This window comes from Cydia amplana, chromosome 21, assembly GCF_948474715.1.
Source record: "Cydia amplana chromosome 21, ilCydAmpl1.1, whole genome shotgun sequence".
Lineage (NCBI taxonomy): Eukaryota > Metazoa > Arthropoda > Insecta > Lepidoptera > Tortricidae > Cydia > Cydia amplana.
The window spans coordinates 5,050,824-5,065,341 of NC_086089.1; the positions used below are offsets into that span (position 1 = coordinate 5,050,824).

At 36.3% G+C, this 14,518-nt stretch overlaps 1 protein-coding gene and 1 long non-coding RNA gene across 6 annotated transcripts in view; one reads left to right on the forward strand and one right to left on the reverse strand.

Moving 5' to 3' along the window:
- The window catches only part of LOC134657883 (uncharacterized), a 485,626-nt gene that overhangs the window by 226,995 nt on the left and 244,113 nt on the right, over nucleotides 1–14,518 (reverse strand). The window lies entirely within an intron of this gene.
- LOC134657799 (A disintegrin and metalloproteinase with thrombospondin motifs like) overlaps nucleotides 1–14,518 on the forward strand; it is a 231,981-nt gene that overhangs the window by 80,717 nt on the left and 136,746 nt on the right. The window contains exon 1 of one of the 5 annotated variants that reach the window (XM_063513355.1): nucleotides 7,504–7,569. The exons of the other annotated variants lie outside the window; for them this stretch is intronic. The gene's annotated coding sequence lies outside the window, so the exon portion shown is untranslated. Of the gene's footprint in view, nucleotides 1–7,503; nucleotides 7,570–14,518 lie in introns of those variants that run through there. 5 annotated transcript variants of the gene reach the window in all.

Sequence of the window (14,518 nt, forward strand, 5' to 3'; positions counted from 1 at the left end):
ATAATTTGGAACGAGATATAATTAGTACACTGATTCCCACATTGATTAAACTTTGACCTAGCATTAGATTTTGACGACCGGTCTGGCCTAGTGGGTAGTGACCCTGCCTGTGAAGCCGCGGTCCTGGGTTCGAATCCCAGTAAGGGCATTTATTTGTGTGATGAGCACAGTTATCTGTTCCTGTCATGGTTGTTTTCTATGTATTTATATATTATATATATCGTTGTCTGAGTACCCACAACACGAGCCTTCTTGAGCTTACGTGGGGCTTAGTCAATTTGTGTAAGAAAGTCTTATAATATTTATTTATTTATTTATTAGGGTTTTTTTTATAAAACCTAATAATGTTAAGCATTTCTTCACCGATTTATAAAGTAAAATAAAACATTGGTACTCCTTCTTTTCATCCCATTCAATATATTACAGTCAGATATTTTAGATGTTAAGTTAAATGGAGTCAGTATAAATCAAGTAGATGTGGTTAAATTTTTGGGTATACATATAGACTCACAACTAAACTGGAAACACGAAGTGCATCATGTAAACATGTCGATGAGTTCTGCTTGCTATGCGCTCCGTAGTTTGAGAGACGAACTTACAATAAAACACTTGAAGATGGTATATCATTCGTTAGTAGAGTCAAAGCTTCGGTACAGCATTAAACTATGGGGCAATGGTTATATATACAATGCAGACTCTGCATTCAAGATGCAAAAAAGGGCTATTCGTATAATATACCATATATTAAACCATAGTTAGAATCTCGCAAAGAGATTCTTGCGTGGATCACTTCACCGAACTTAAAATCTTGCCAGTACCGTCCCTGTATATTCTTGTCCTGCTCTCTGATCTAATAAAACCTTGGAGGATACAACTAAATGGAGTAGCCATTAACAGGCTTTCCCCTCTGTCGAAAATAGGCGGCCAACGGTCATACACAATGTATGGACTGACGTTTATCTGACATGGCTATTTTTACGTTACGCATACATTTGACGTTCCCCTCCCCCGCAAAAATCGGCAGACTGTTTTGTACAGAAAATTACAGACATGGCGTCTCCGTTTGATTATATCCTCCAAGAATAAAACATTTAGATCAGGTTGAAAACCAGAGCGAAAGAGAGAGCAGGCTCTTGTCTAGAAGAAAATACATTCCCAATAAGATTATAGCCAAGTTCAATATACCGAAGCATGCTGCTTGTGTCCAGGCTATTTAATTATTTAATAAATTACCGATCGAGTTGAAATCTATAGTAGATCATTGTATTTTTAATGCAAGGCTTAAAGCGTTTCTTTTAAGGAAGTCCTATTATTCTGTCCAGGACTTTATTAATGATAATAATCTTTATTGACTAAACCTACAACATCTTGACTTAATATTTCAATAATTATTCTGACATACCATATCTGTAAATATTATTAAGTTTGTAAATAATTGTTATAGTTGCATGATATTATTTAAGTTTTATTTTTATTATTTATTTATTTTTAATTTTAATTTTTAATTTTAATTATAATTTATATTCATATACAATGTAAATTGTGACTGAATAAATGAAATGAAATGAAATGAAATTATTTCGATTCATTCCAATCATTAGGTACAACACTGTCAATAATAATGTAATTCTTACTGATAACGTCTGGCTCGCGTGTAAGGCCTCAGTGGACGCTCGAGTTGGGGCGGGGCGTGTGGCGTGCATGTTAAACAAATGCAAGCGTATAGGAGCGGCCTTAGTGCACGCTGCTCAAATTACTCCTGACCCCGACGCCACGCTGCACGCCCCGCCGAACGCTCCGCTTCGAGCGTCCGCTCAGGCCTTACACTAAGAATACCTTTATATTGTACCCAAGGATTATAATTAAGAACTCAGTGGCTCCGTCGGTCAGTTGTGTTTTATCTTATTATCAACTTTTTGCTCTGATAATTTTGATCACCCGATAAATCCCTACCAAAAGTCTCTAATTTAAACGCTCTTATAAATAAAGTTTTTTTTTCGAGTCCATTTTTAATAAAGTCTTCATTTGTAAAGGCTTCAGCACACTAACAGCCATATTCGAATTTTAATATACGTCAAATATTAGATATTGAAACGATCATCATCTTCCTCGCGTTGTCCCGGCATTTTGCCACGGCTCATGGGAGCCTGGGGTCCGCTTGGCAACTATCCCAGTAATTGGCGTGGGCACTAGTTTTATGAAAGCGACTGCCATCTGACCTTCCAAACCCAGAGGGTAAACTAGGCCCGTATTGGGATTAGTCCGGTTTCCTCACGATGTTTTCCTTCACCGAAAAGCGACTGGTAAACATCAAATGATATTTCGTACATAAGTTCCGAAAAACTCATTGGTACGAGCCGGGGTTCGAACCCGCGACCTCTGGATTGCAAGTCGCACGCTCTTACCGCTAGGCCACCAGCGCTTCTAGATATTGAAACGATATGGATCGGATATGTCAGTGTCAAACAAATGTCAAAAGTGACGTTTTTGTTTGAAGAAACGGCATTTTTGACACTGACTATAAATACTTGTTACCAAAAAATATATGAAGCACTTTATTATTACAAGCTTTTATTTAACTTGCAATGTTTGTTTGTAATTATGTTTGTTCGGATCAAAGCTGATCGGAGCTGAATCTTCATATTATTATACTTAAATAACATAATGTAAGTTGGATAATAATGTAATATTATGGTACTATCGAGCTGATCTGACGATGGAAACGGGAGATGTTGCCTCGACGAGTATTATTTGCTTGTTGAAAAAAAAAAGCAATTTAAAAATCTTAAATTTTATAAAAAAAATTAAAATTGACAAAAACTTATAAGTATCTTTTTACTTATTTGTGTTGTAGTTACTTGTATTATATAACTTCTTTTACTGAACCGCATTTAGTGTATCAGACTCTTTATACGTGTGGTAAGCTTAATAGTTATTTTATCGCGATAAGGCTTGATTAATGACGCCATATAAACAGCCTCTTCATCGAAATACTGACAAATTATTCGTTTGTTTAAGAGCTTAATAAAGTTCCTTGTTTTTTGCGAATAAATAATTGCGCGAAGGTTTGGGAGCTATTATTTGCCACCTATCTTAGTTACCTACCAGGAAAAACAGAAGCAATTAGATGTAGTGTGATAATTTTTTTGTTAGTTTAGTTAATAGTTATTTCCGTTTAGGTACTCAAATTTCGTTAATATTATGAAAAAAAAAAACGAATGAACATGTTTTTGTCGAATTTTTTTTCTTAACGCATTTGAGTCTACCTACCAAAATACTGCATTTAATTCTGTATCCGAAAAAAATTAAAATTTCTTGCCTTAACAGACTATCTACGAGTGGACAATGCTACCTTGAAATGATTTTAACCACGTTTTTAAAATAGGGGGAAACAGTTGACTAAGGGCCAGTTGCACCAACCACAGTTAACAGACTGATAAACGCCGAGCAGCAGAGATCTATGAAACTTCCCGTACAATAAAATTTAGCGGACGCTTTAACGGTGACAGACGGTTTGGTGCAACCGACGCTAAATTTCATTTCCTTTAATTGGCAGAAAACGCTTGTTTATTTATTCTCTTTATTCATTTCTCTTCTTAAGTTAGGTAATTTATAATATGGATATAAAAGTAAAATATAAAAACACTTACAAAACAATAAAAAATACATATAAACACATTATAAAAAACCCTAACCTAGGGTGCCGCCCACAAAACAAAGAGGCGCGCTCTTTCTTTCTTCCGTGGTGCCGCCAGAAGCGGGGCAAGGCCCAAGCTACCGGTGGTCAGGGCCGCAGAGAGACGAACCGGCGGACTATCCACGCCGTGTCCAGGATCACCGCCTTCTGCATCTGGCCCTTGATCCCACCACCTAGCGAGAGTCTCTCAAGATGTTGGTCGAGACTCTAAAGTAAGACTTTATTATTATTACGAGGACTATAAAGATACAAGTACCAAAACTACAGTGATAAAAACATGATCTGTAAACATTTTTTTTCGGCGTCGCGTTAGCATAAAGGCACGTATCAATTCAATATGGCGATTGACAAAATGGACACGTACGAAACGTAATAATGTGTTCATTATGATCGAGTATTGGAAAGTGACAAAAAATATACATAATAAAATTATTGTTCGATACGTTCACAGGGTCAATTATTTTGACGTGATTGGATCTCTTAATTTAATAATGGCACAGAATGCCTTAAAGCATTAAGTCCACCATTTGTACAAGTTTTAATACATAAATAATAAGCAAATATTAAGTAAATTTAAAGAAGGTAAATCGGCTGCGGTGTGTGAAAATCAATTATTACGGTATGTTTTAAGAGAATGCGTGTTATTTTATCATAATATAGGTATTAAGATATCGATATAAGTAAATATTTTATCCAAATCGTAAAACGTCGCAAATCAAATATACTGCATATACTTATGTTGCTACATGTGTTACTTTTATCTTTAAGGTGCACTGAGCCCGTACCATGAGTCACTGACAGTGTCAAAACTGACATTTACGCTATCGGGAACGTAATTTACTTTCTATACATCTCGTTTGCACTAATATGCGAGTACGAGCGAGATCTATAGAAAGTAAATTACGTTCGCGACGGCGTTTATGTCAGTGCCAAACTGATGGTAGCCGTACTGGGGCCCATTTCTCGAACGATATTGGACTAATATTATTAGTCCACGAACTGTCAAATCGTATGGTTTGCCATGACAACACACTGATAATATTAGACTAATATCATTCGAGAAATGGGCACCTGGGGTACTTTGACAGCGGGATAGTTTTGAAAATCAATAAAATCTACTAAACTAGAAGCACTTTCCAGTAACACTGAAGCAAATATCTAAGTAGATGTCTAAAAATAATCAAAATGAGTAATACCCCATTTTCTCGATTTAGGACAAGTACGTAGAGTTAGACCAAGATAAGTCTCCAACGATTTTGATAGCACACGCACTACAATGTTATTTTAAAGTGTTATTTTAAACGTCAAACTTCTATGTGATGTATAAATAACACTTGCACTGTGTATGCTATCAAAATCGTTGCGGACTTTTCTTGGTCTACTTTTGGGTTGTCTACGGAAAGTGCTATACTAAGTCTGAAGCATACTGTCGGGTACTATACCGCAAGAAACACTCCCGTGTATGCCTGTTTCCTCGATCTATCAAAAGCCTTTGATCGTGTTGATTACAGTTTACTATGGCAGAAACTGGGGAAAACGGGCATGCCGAGTGAGTGTGTTGGGTTGCTAAAATATTGGTATGCCAATCAACTCAACCAGGTGAGATGGGCTGATACTCTGTCGGGGGAATACAGACTGGAGTGTGGGGTAAGGCAGGGTGGAATAACTTCTCCTAAATTGTTCAGCCTCTATGTGAATGAGCTGATAGCGGGCCTCAGCAGTATCCATGCGGGATGTTACATTGATGGCGTGTCTGCCAATAACATCAGTTACGCAGATGATATGGTGCTGCTGGCGCCGGCTGTCGGTGCGCTTGCTAGGTTGCTGAGTGTTTGCGAGACGTTTGCTAAATCCCATGGTCTCGAATACAATACTAAGAAAAGTGAAGTCATGGTTTTTAAGGCAAGTAAAATCAAGCTTTACCACGCACAGCCTGTTATTCTTAATGGCATGACTCTGGCATATGTGGACAAGTTTAAATATCTTGGTCATATTATCACCGATGATCTCAAGGATGACCAGGATATTGAACGAGAACGCAGGGCATTGGCAGTTCGGGGAAATATGTTGGCCCGCAGGTTTGCTCGATGCTCCAGTAATGTCAAGGTAACGCTCTTTAGAGCCTATTGCCAATCCTTTTACTCGAGCGGCCTGTGGGTTAACTATACGAAACGAGCCTACAATGCATTAAAAGTGCAGTACAACAATGCATTCAGAATGCTGTTGGGCTTACCTAGTAGATGTAGTGCATCTGGCATGTTTTGCGAAGCTAGAACAGACGGTTTTCCGGCAATCATGCGCAAGAAAATAGTATCTCTGCTAGGTCGAGTGAGAAGCAGTCCCAACAGTATTCTGAATGTTATTGCTGACAAATATGATAGCCCAATTCTCGCTTATTGGATTGGGCAAATTAAAGGGGTAGCAACTAGCCCTTATTAAATATTAAATGTGTATGTACCTACTTATAACTAATACTAACCCTTAGCTTTAAGTTTAATTTATTTGTTTTAATTTTACTGTTTGTTACTAACAACTATGAAGTCTGTTCTTCGAAATAAAGATATTTTATTATTATTTATTATTATTTATAATAGGTATGTAAAATTGGCCTTTTAACCTTCTTACCTGAAAAGTATAAAATTCATTCAAAAGTATTAATACACAGCGCCGCGCTGCGACAGCAGTTAAATTCGTATATGGAATCTTTAATAAGTAAAATCTCAATATTATCTTTTAACGGTTTCTGAAGGTGTTAACACAACGACGATGATAAAATTTTTACAAACAATAATTGTGAAGATTTTACACGGATAAATTTTACAACAATTAATGATCTTTAACCTCTTTTCTGGTGTTTGATAACGATCCTTAATGAATTTTTTGTAATGTTTTAAAAACAAATTTAAAAAGGGAAAAAAAGTGTCCGCAAAAAAATGACATTTTGTGCCGCATTTTCACATACATTTTGTATGGAACGTCACAAAACTGACACCCAACATTTATATGAAAAATTGGGGACACTCTTTTTATTTATTTTACTTAATCAATAGTCCTCGTGATTCTGAGTTAAAATAACACGTAAGTTTTTCGACAGAAAGTAAATGCTACATTTTTTTCATAAAACCCTCTTACAAGGTTTTACTGTTTAGCATATATCTAGTGCTGGTAGAAAACCTCGCTCTTGAATTGAACCAAACCATGTTTTCTTTTACAAATGGTTTCACCATATAAGCTCTTTTTATTATATTACCTCATTTGCAACAATGTTGCCTCAAATTTAGATAAAATATACCATACAAAAATCAGTCGGAGTGTTTGAGGTTCAGGTTATTTACGTTATGTATCTTGTAATAACCAATACAAACAGTTTTTGACGGTTCCCCGAAAAAGGCTTGCCGCTCTCAGCCGCAAATTGCAGGGAATATAAGATATAAGTAAATTTAAATGAAGCTGTATTCGATACCTTTTGTTTTGCCGACAAAGTCCTGGACCACAGATCACTAATCCATGGATAGAGCATACGTTGACTCGCGCTTACAACATCGCGCATTGACTTATCATACTATTAAAGTATCAGAGCGTGGTTTTTAATCTCAGTGGTAGTTGAACCCGCGTCAACGACCGGTGCGTGCGTCAAATTAAAAAACAAATTAGTTCTAAGTTCTAATTAATATATTATAGCGTAGTGTGAATAGTGCAATCGCGTAGTGTTTTAGTGTAAGAACGTCTACACTCGATAACAATAAAAACGGGTCACTTTTTTGATACACAAGATGACCCGATTTTATTGATATTGAGTGTTAATACGGTGTCTGTGAGTTTTCGGATATTGTACCTAATAATGTGGAACCTCGAATAATAAGACCTATAAGGTGAGTTATGGCAGTTGGTGGCTACACTTTATAAAATGATGTAGTAGGCCACTAGTTCCACTCGATGAATAATTGCTCCAGCAATGTCGCAACTCGCAAGCAAATATTCTTGTTCGCTTTGCATTTTAATAACTGAGCAAATCGCAGATAGTTACCAAAAAGTTGGTAGATCTTCGAACAGTTCTAAAAAAGGTAACAAAAAGTAAAGGATCTTTTAATTTGGGAAAGTTTCTCATAGGAGATTACACTTTTTTTCATAGCCTAATTTAGTTTTCACTGCTAGGCAAAGGCCTCCCCTCGTTTCCTCTACTCGACCCTGATGTTTGAATTTTCCCTCCAATTCGAGTAGAATGAGTCTGTCGTCCCTTTGTCTCATATTGAAGCATTCTACGGGCTGTCCCGTACAAACGAATTTTATTCCATCTACTGTATTAGAACTTTCTTCACAGTTGAAAGCCGATGATTATTTTTCTGTGCATAAATATTTTAAACCATTCATCTCTAGAAAATTCTCGTTTGTACGGAACAATGTGCAAAGTTTTCCTATTTGCGGCTTCTAGGGGAGGTCATCAATTCTGCGACTGAATGAGCACCATCTTCATTAAGGTCCAACGGTAAATATTCAGTTAAACTTTATCAGGAGGTCAACATTCGCGTAATGGCGGATCGGTAGGGGGCACAAAGTGTTGATTCGACGCGGTATGACAGTAAAAAATACCTAAGGCCTCATGGGGCATTGCTTATTAACATTTTGTGAACGTACCGATGATTTGAATATAAGGAGGACTTTAAATGCAAGAAACTGGGGCTTTGAAATCAACTCTTTTTAAGAAAGCATCATGAATGATCATCACCAGTTAGGGAGCAGATTATGAAATCTAAATTACTTTTATTATTTTTGATTTGCTCTATTGAACATATTTCAAATTTTCTATAAGTATATTTGAGAAATTGGAATGGATGCCATTGTGAGCGGATGGCGGATGGATAAATATAATACCTCCGCTAAACGTATGTATCGAGTTACCGGGCGACGGTAACATAATGAGGTGAGTTTTCACTTCTATCGGCACTCCCGGAGTGCAACCCGTTGTTTTTTTTATATTTCAAGATGTATGTATAATTTCGTCAAACCCTTGATGTGCTTTGTTCCTTACAAATTTAAATAGAAATAAGACCCTGAACGACAGTCATATCATGTATTCTCATATTGACGTTGGAGACTTCCCGCACCTTACAAATTACAACAAATTATTTAGGCAACCAATACACCAAGGGCATCGGTGTGTTTTAATGTTGTGTGTTCGTTAGCTTCAGAATTGATTTAAAACAAGATCAAATTAATCTTGTTATCGATTTCGGACGATATATACCTACGGCCCGGCCCAATTCGAACAAATTGATACGATACCGATCCGTCAGTGTCATAAGTGAGTTTTCTTCAACCAAAAACGTGACTTTTGATACGGACGGATCGATGTCGTATCGCTGTGACTTCTTATAAGTATTGTTTGAATTGCTAAAAAAACATTCTAAAATGTGCCATTCCAAGGCCATGTTAAAATGTTACTGTGATTTTTTTAGGTTTTCGTAACCAACATGACAAAAAGGACCTCTTATAGATTTTTTGCAGCATCCCTGGCACTTTGGACCAAACGGACTTATACAGGGTGCTTCCTACAACAGGAGCAATAAATTAAACTGTAGGCTGTACTCCTCAAACTGACCAACATTTGTTCAGCAACTTTTGAAAATAACTCATGTTTTGATTTTTATTACACTTTAAAGTTTATTCTAAGACGCAATGTATTGCAAATTTTGTTATGTTTAAAGCGTGACAAGCAACGTCAAACACTGATGTCAGCGTACATTGAAGGCAATATTTATTTTGCATGAAAAAGGGAAAGGTTAAAGGATTCATAATTTTTAAAAGTTGCTGAACAAATGTTGGTCAGTTTGAGGAGTACAGCTTTTAGTTTAATTTATTGCTCCTGTTACAGGAAGCACTCTGTATATACAAAGCTATGATTATTTATCTGACTGACAAAGATGGAAGGTTAATACTGAAGTGAACATACGTTTATTGTTTACTGTTTGTCTATTATTAACTTTACTTGTCTATCATACAAATTCAAATTTGCAAACAATATTGAAGTGTTTATCAGTTATCTTTTGCCATAACTCATATTAACGAATATTTACTATAAACAAAACAACATTATGCAGAATATATATCTTGTTTGACAGTATTGATAACTCTGTAGGCCGTGACATAATCGTGACACGCCGAAAGCCAAAGGGTCACAAGTGTCATTGACAATTGATAATTATTCTGACGGTTTAAAATAAGTTGAAATGTAGGAAGTAAATATTATTGATAAACAAATACCTACTCACTGTATTAGTTTTTTTTTTCAATTATATTTTTTTATTCAGATGACTATTTTTTTGAATCAAACTAAAAAAAGCACAGCCGCATTGTGTCTACTTTTAACTACCTACTAGTTATATATTTGTCATGAAACTCGTGAGCATAGTTTTGGACGCTTTACAAGCCTTAGCTAATATATTATGATAATTGAAATTGTATATTCTGTGAGTAGGGTCCAACCTGAAATAAGCGGCAGATTCCTGCAGCCGACCTGCCTCCACACGTATTGGCTCGCCTTTCCTGTGGGTTAAGTTAAGACAGTGAAGCCGAGAGGGTAATGCAGGTGCTGGGCATCCCTGCGTTTCCTTAATTCCGTCCCAGGCGGTGTAATGTCTTACACCATAAATCGTCTGCAATAGACGCTATAAGGCCAATGATGATATTCAGCAGCAGAAATAGCTAAGCGCTCGAGGTGTCTAAAATAATCCGAACACAACGTTATGGTACGAGAATAAGGCTGGCTTTCTACTGAGCCGGAGATGAGAGGAGACAAGCCTAATTTAACCAATAATCATTGTTTAATTTATATAATGTGTTCCCAAAATTGTGCAATATCATGTTTGTTATTTGCTATCCATATCTCTTCTCAGTTGGATTTTACAACCAATGCTATTTCTTGATTCCCACTCATCTCTGGTGATCTCCACTTCAGTGGAAAGGCAGCCTAAGAGCATGTGTGCATTATTTTGAATACCTCGTCAGCTTATATACTGCTGTGTTGTAGAATGTAAGGTTTTTTGTGTAGGTCTTTAATGTGTTTATCTTAAATGGTTCACTTTCATTCTTTTCACAGAACGGCGAAACTTCGAACGTGTCAAAAATGTTACTAGCCGTAAATTTAAACATCAATGACTTGTTTATTGCATTTTGAACTCTATTCCATGTCAACTAACGTCGTTTTTGACTTGGCTATTTAAAATTGATAGTAAAGGGATGCAATACATTTGCGGCACTTTGGATCGTATCAAAAGAAAGCCGATTTGGATTCCGCTCACACGAGCGAACCCGCACGAATGTATTATATTCGAGCAAATGTGAAAACGGAGCGTGTGAGGCATCCTTAAACGTCGCGTTCACTTTCCTGTTTTATTGGCTGTTTTAAATATATATGACGTAAGAAATGTTAGATTTAGAAAACGATATACCTAGTATACCTACCGCGTCTATACAATTTTCCTAAATATTTTTGACTAGCGACCCGCCCCGGCTTTGCACGGCTTTGCTTTGCAATCTTGAATCACTCTATCTATTAAAAAACTGCATCATAATCCGTTGCGTAGTTTTAGAGATCTAAGTAAGCATACATATAAGGACAGATAAACAGCGGGAAGCGACTTTGTTTTATTGGTACTATGTAGATCACTACATAGTACCAAATAGTATCAAAGTGGACAAAATAAAACCTCGTTAATAGTTCTAAATGCATACCTACGCACCTTAATTATCTAGATAGAATAGATAGCAGTTTTCATATCGATTTATCTTGACCACAAGGAACCACCGCCATATTTGAAAATATGTTTCATACTAGACATATTCGACTTATTGAAAAATGGTAATTTTAGTGGTATTTTTACACGGTATTGCTACATTTTGCATATGTAGTCATCAGTGATAAGACTGATAAGATGAAAAGGGCAAGATTCATCCATGGCTTTGGCACCAAATTTACAGGATAGCCTAAAAACACGTTGTCAAAATACTTTTACGTTTTTTCCGAAGTTATTGATTGTAATTTTAATTTTGAATGCCATTTTGTATAAAGCAAAAAAAAAACAACGGGTTGCACTCAGGGAGTGCCGGCAGAAGTGAAAACTCAATGACTATTGCAAAATGCACTATGTATAATTGAGGTTAACGCCATCTAGCGTTAGCGTTAATTACTTGAAACCCCTAAGCACACCACTGTTAGTACTCGAGTTATATTAATACCAGTTAGATCGAAACTCACTAGATGGCATTTAAATCAATAAAGAAAAAACTCAATGACATTGAAGTGACAGTTTTTCGATCAGGTCACGTGTCCGTCTTACGTCTTACGGTCACGTGACACCTGTTACGAGTTTAACATTTTTCCCCATCACAAAAAGTGCACAGCGCTGCTAAAGAAGTTTTCACATCAAAAAAACTTACATTATTTGTCAACGTTTTTTGGGCCAACCTATAAAATCAGTGCCAAAGTCATGGAAGAGTTTTGCCCTTTTAATTTTATCACTGAATTAATAACTAAGCGTTGATGACGCATATCAAGCTTTTTTACCATGCAATTCATCTCCCATCAATCTTGGATTTAACATGTTTCTCATCAAAGAGAACTTAATTTATATGTATTTTGTCGGCGTTTAAGACTTTTTGCCTTAAGACGACTCGTTAGGCGGATTATGGTGTGAATGAACTGTCTTTATTATTTTATTATAATCGTAAGAGCAGCAAGGTTAAAACAAAGTTTGGTTTAGACCGGCCTTTAGAAAGAACATCTTCAAACACCATAAAACTCAAGTGTTTAATATATAGGTACGTATGTTTCTATAAAAAAATCTGTCGGTTTGTTGTTTAACATATTTATCTAACATTAATAATTTAACACTAATCTAATACCTTTAAACGAGCAATTCTTGTTTATATATATATATATATATATTTCGGCAATCTCGGAAACGGCTCTAACGATTTCGATGAAATTTGCTATACGGGGGTTTTCGGGGGCGAAAAATCGATCTAGCTAGGTCTTATCTCTGGGAAAACGCGCATTTTCGAGTTTTTATATGTTTTCCGAGCGAAGCTCGGTCACCCAGATATTTGTGCATAATTTGAGTATTATTGCAGACTTAGAAATCTATGAAGTTATATTTAACTTATTGTATTTCTCATATTCAAAATGTTCAAAAAGCGCTGGTGGCCTAGCGGTAAGAGCGTGCGACTTGCAATCGGAGGTCGCGGGTTCGAACCCCGGCTCGTACCAATGAGTTTTTCGGAAATTATGTACGAAATATCATTTGATATTTACCAGTCGATTTTCAGTGAAGGAAAACATCGTGAGGAAACCGGACTAATCCCAATACGGGCCCAGTTTACCCTCTGGGTTGTAAGGTCAGATGGCAGTCGCTTTCGTAAAAACTAGTGCCCACGCCAATTACTGGGATTAGTTGCCAAGCGGACCCCAGGCTCCCAAGAGCCGTGGCAAAATGCCGGGACAACGCGAGGAAGAGGAGGAGGATTGTATTTCTCATGTGTGTATTTTTTCTCAATTCCAATTTATTATTTTGACACAGTTTTGCGTATATCCTTCCCTGGGCCTCAAACTATTTCCATGCCAAATCTCATCACAATGGGTTCAGCCGCGGTTTAAGAGTGAAGGTGACAGACAGACAGGCAGAATTACTTTAGCATTTAATGACATTATATGGCTAATCTTTATGTTTACTCAATACCCGTTCGCAAAATGGACGCATTTCTATAACAAACGACAACTAGTCTCAAAACCATTACGTAACAGAAGCCGCATCAGTCTCGTGATCATTAATGTCATATGCCCAAAACACAGAAGATTTTCGAAACACTTGATAGGTCTGTACGATGCGAATCGCAATACAAATGATGAACTTCAATACCAAAAACAATGAGCCTAGAATCGGCTTTCGTAAAGTCGGACGTGTCGTAATGGCCACAAAAGTGTTCGCTGTTCACACGAGTGTTTTGTAACGAAACTGGTCTTTTGTTTAATGCAACTCTTCGTTTTATAGTGGAATTATTTTTATTTGCGTCTTTTGACACATTATGACTGACGTATATAGAGATGTGACTAACCCAAATCGATTGTCACAGCAAGCAATTACGATTGGATGGCACCTAGACTGAGGTATCGAATTGTGACGTTTAATGAATTTTTATTTGTGATTTAAATAAAGCTTGAATTATATGGTTAATAAATAATAATAAGACGATATTAGATATTATAAATTTAATAATCATTTGTTATAAATATCGAATAACTATTGTAATATGAATGATTTATAACAACATTTACCTAGATTTAATAATGTTTAAAAAGTTGACGTGTAAAATTGAATTGTGTTGAATTGAATTGAATTGAATTGTCGCGACCTAAAATGAAAAATGTATATCGATTTACTTAGACGACTACCGATTCATAACGATTCATAATGGTGGTGTCCGGCCAACCGTAAATTAAAAAAAAAAAGACGTAGAATGTAAATGTTCGCAGTGCAATTGTCTTCCTTTGTAAATTCGATGTGCAAGATATTTTACGTTCTATTGCTGTTGTCAGTGTCATGTGTCAAATGACGCAAATACGAGTACACAAGGTATAGTGCTACTGGCGGGGTTTTGATTATTAATAAAGATATATATGTTTTATATGCTTAAAGCGGCCAAGACGATCAATCGCGAAATAGGCTACATGACTAATTTTTTTTTATGGTATCAATCGATCGGGTTTGTTTTTAGGATCAAATGTCTATATGGGACCCATTGCATTAAAGTAACACAAAAGTCAGA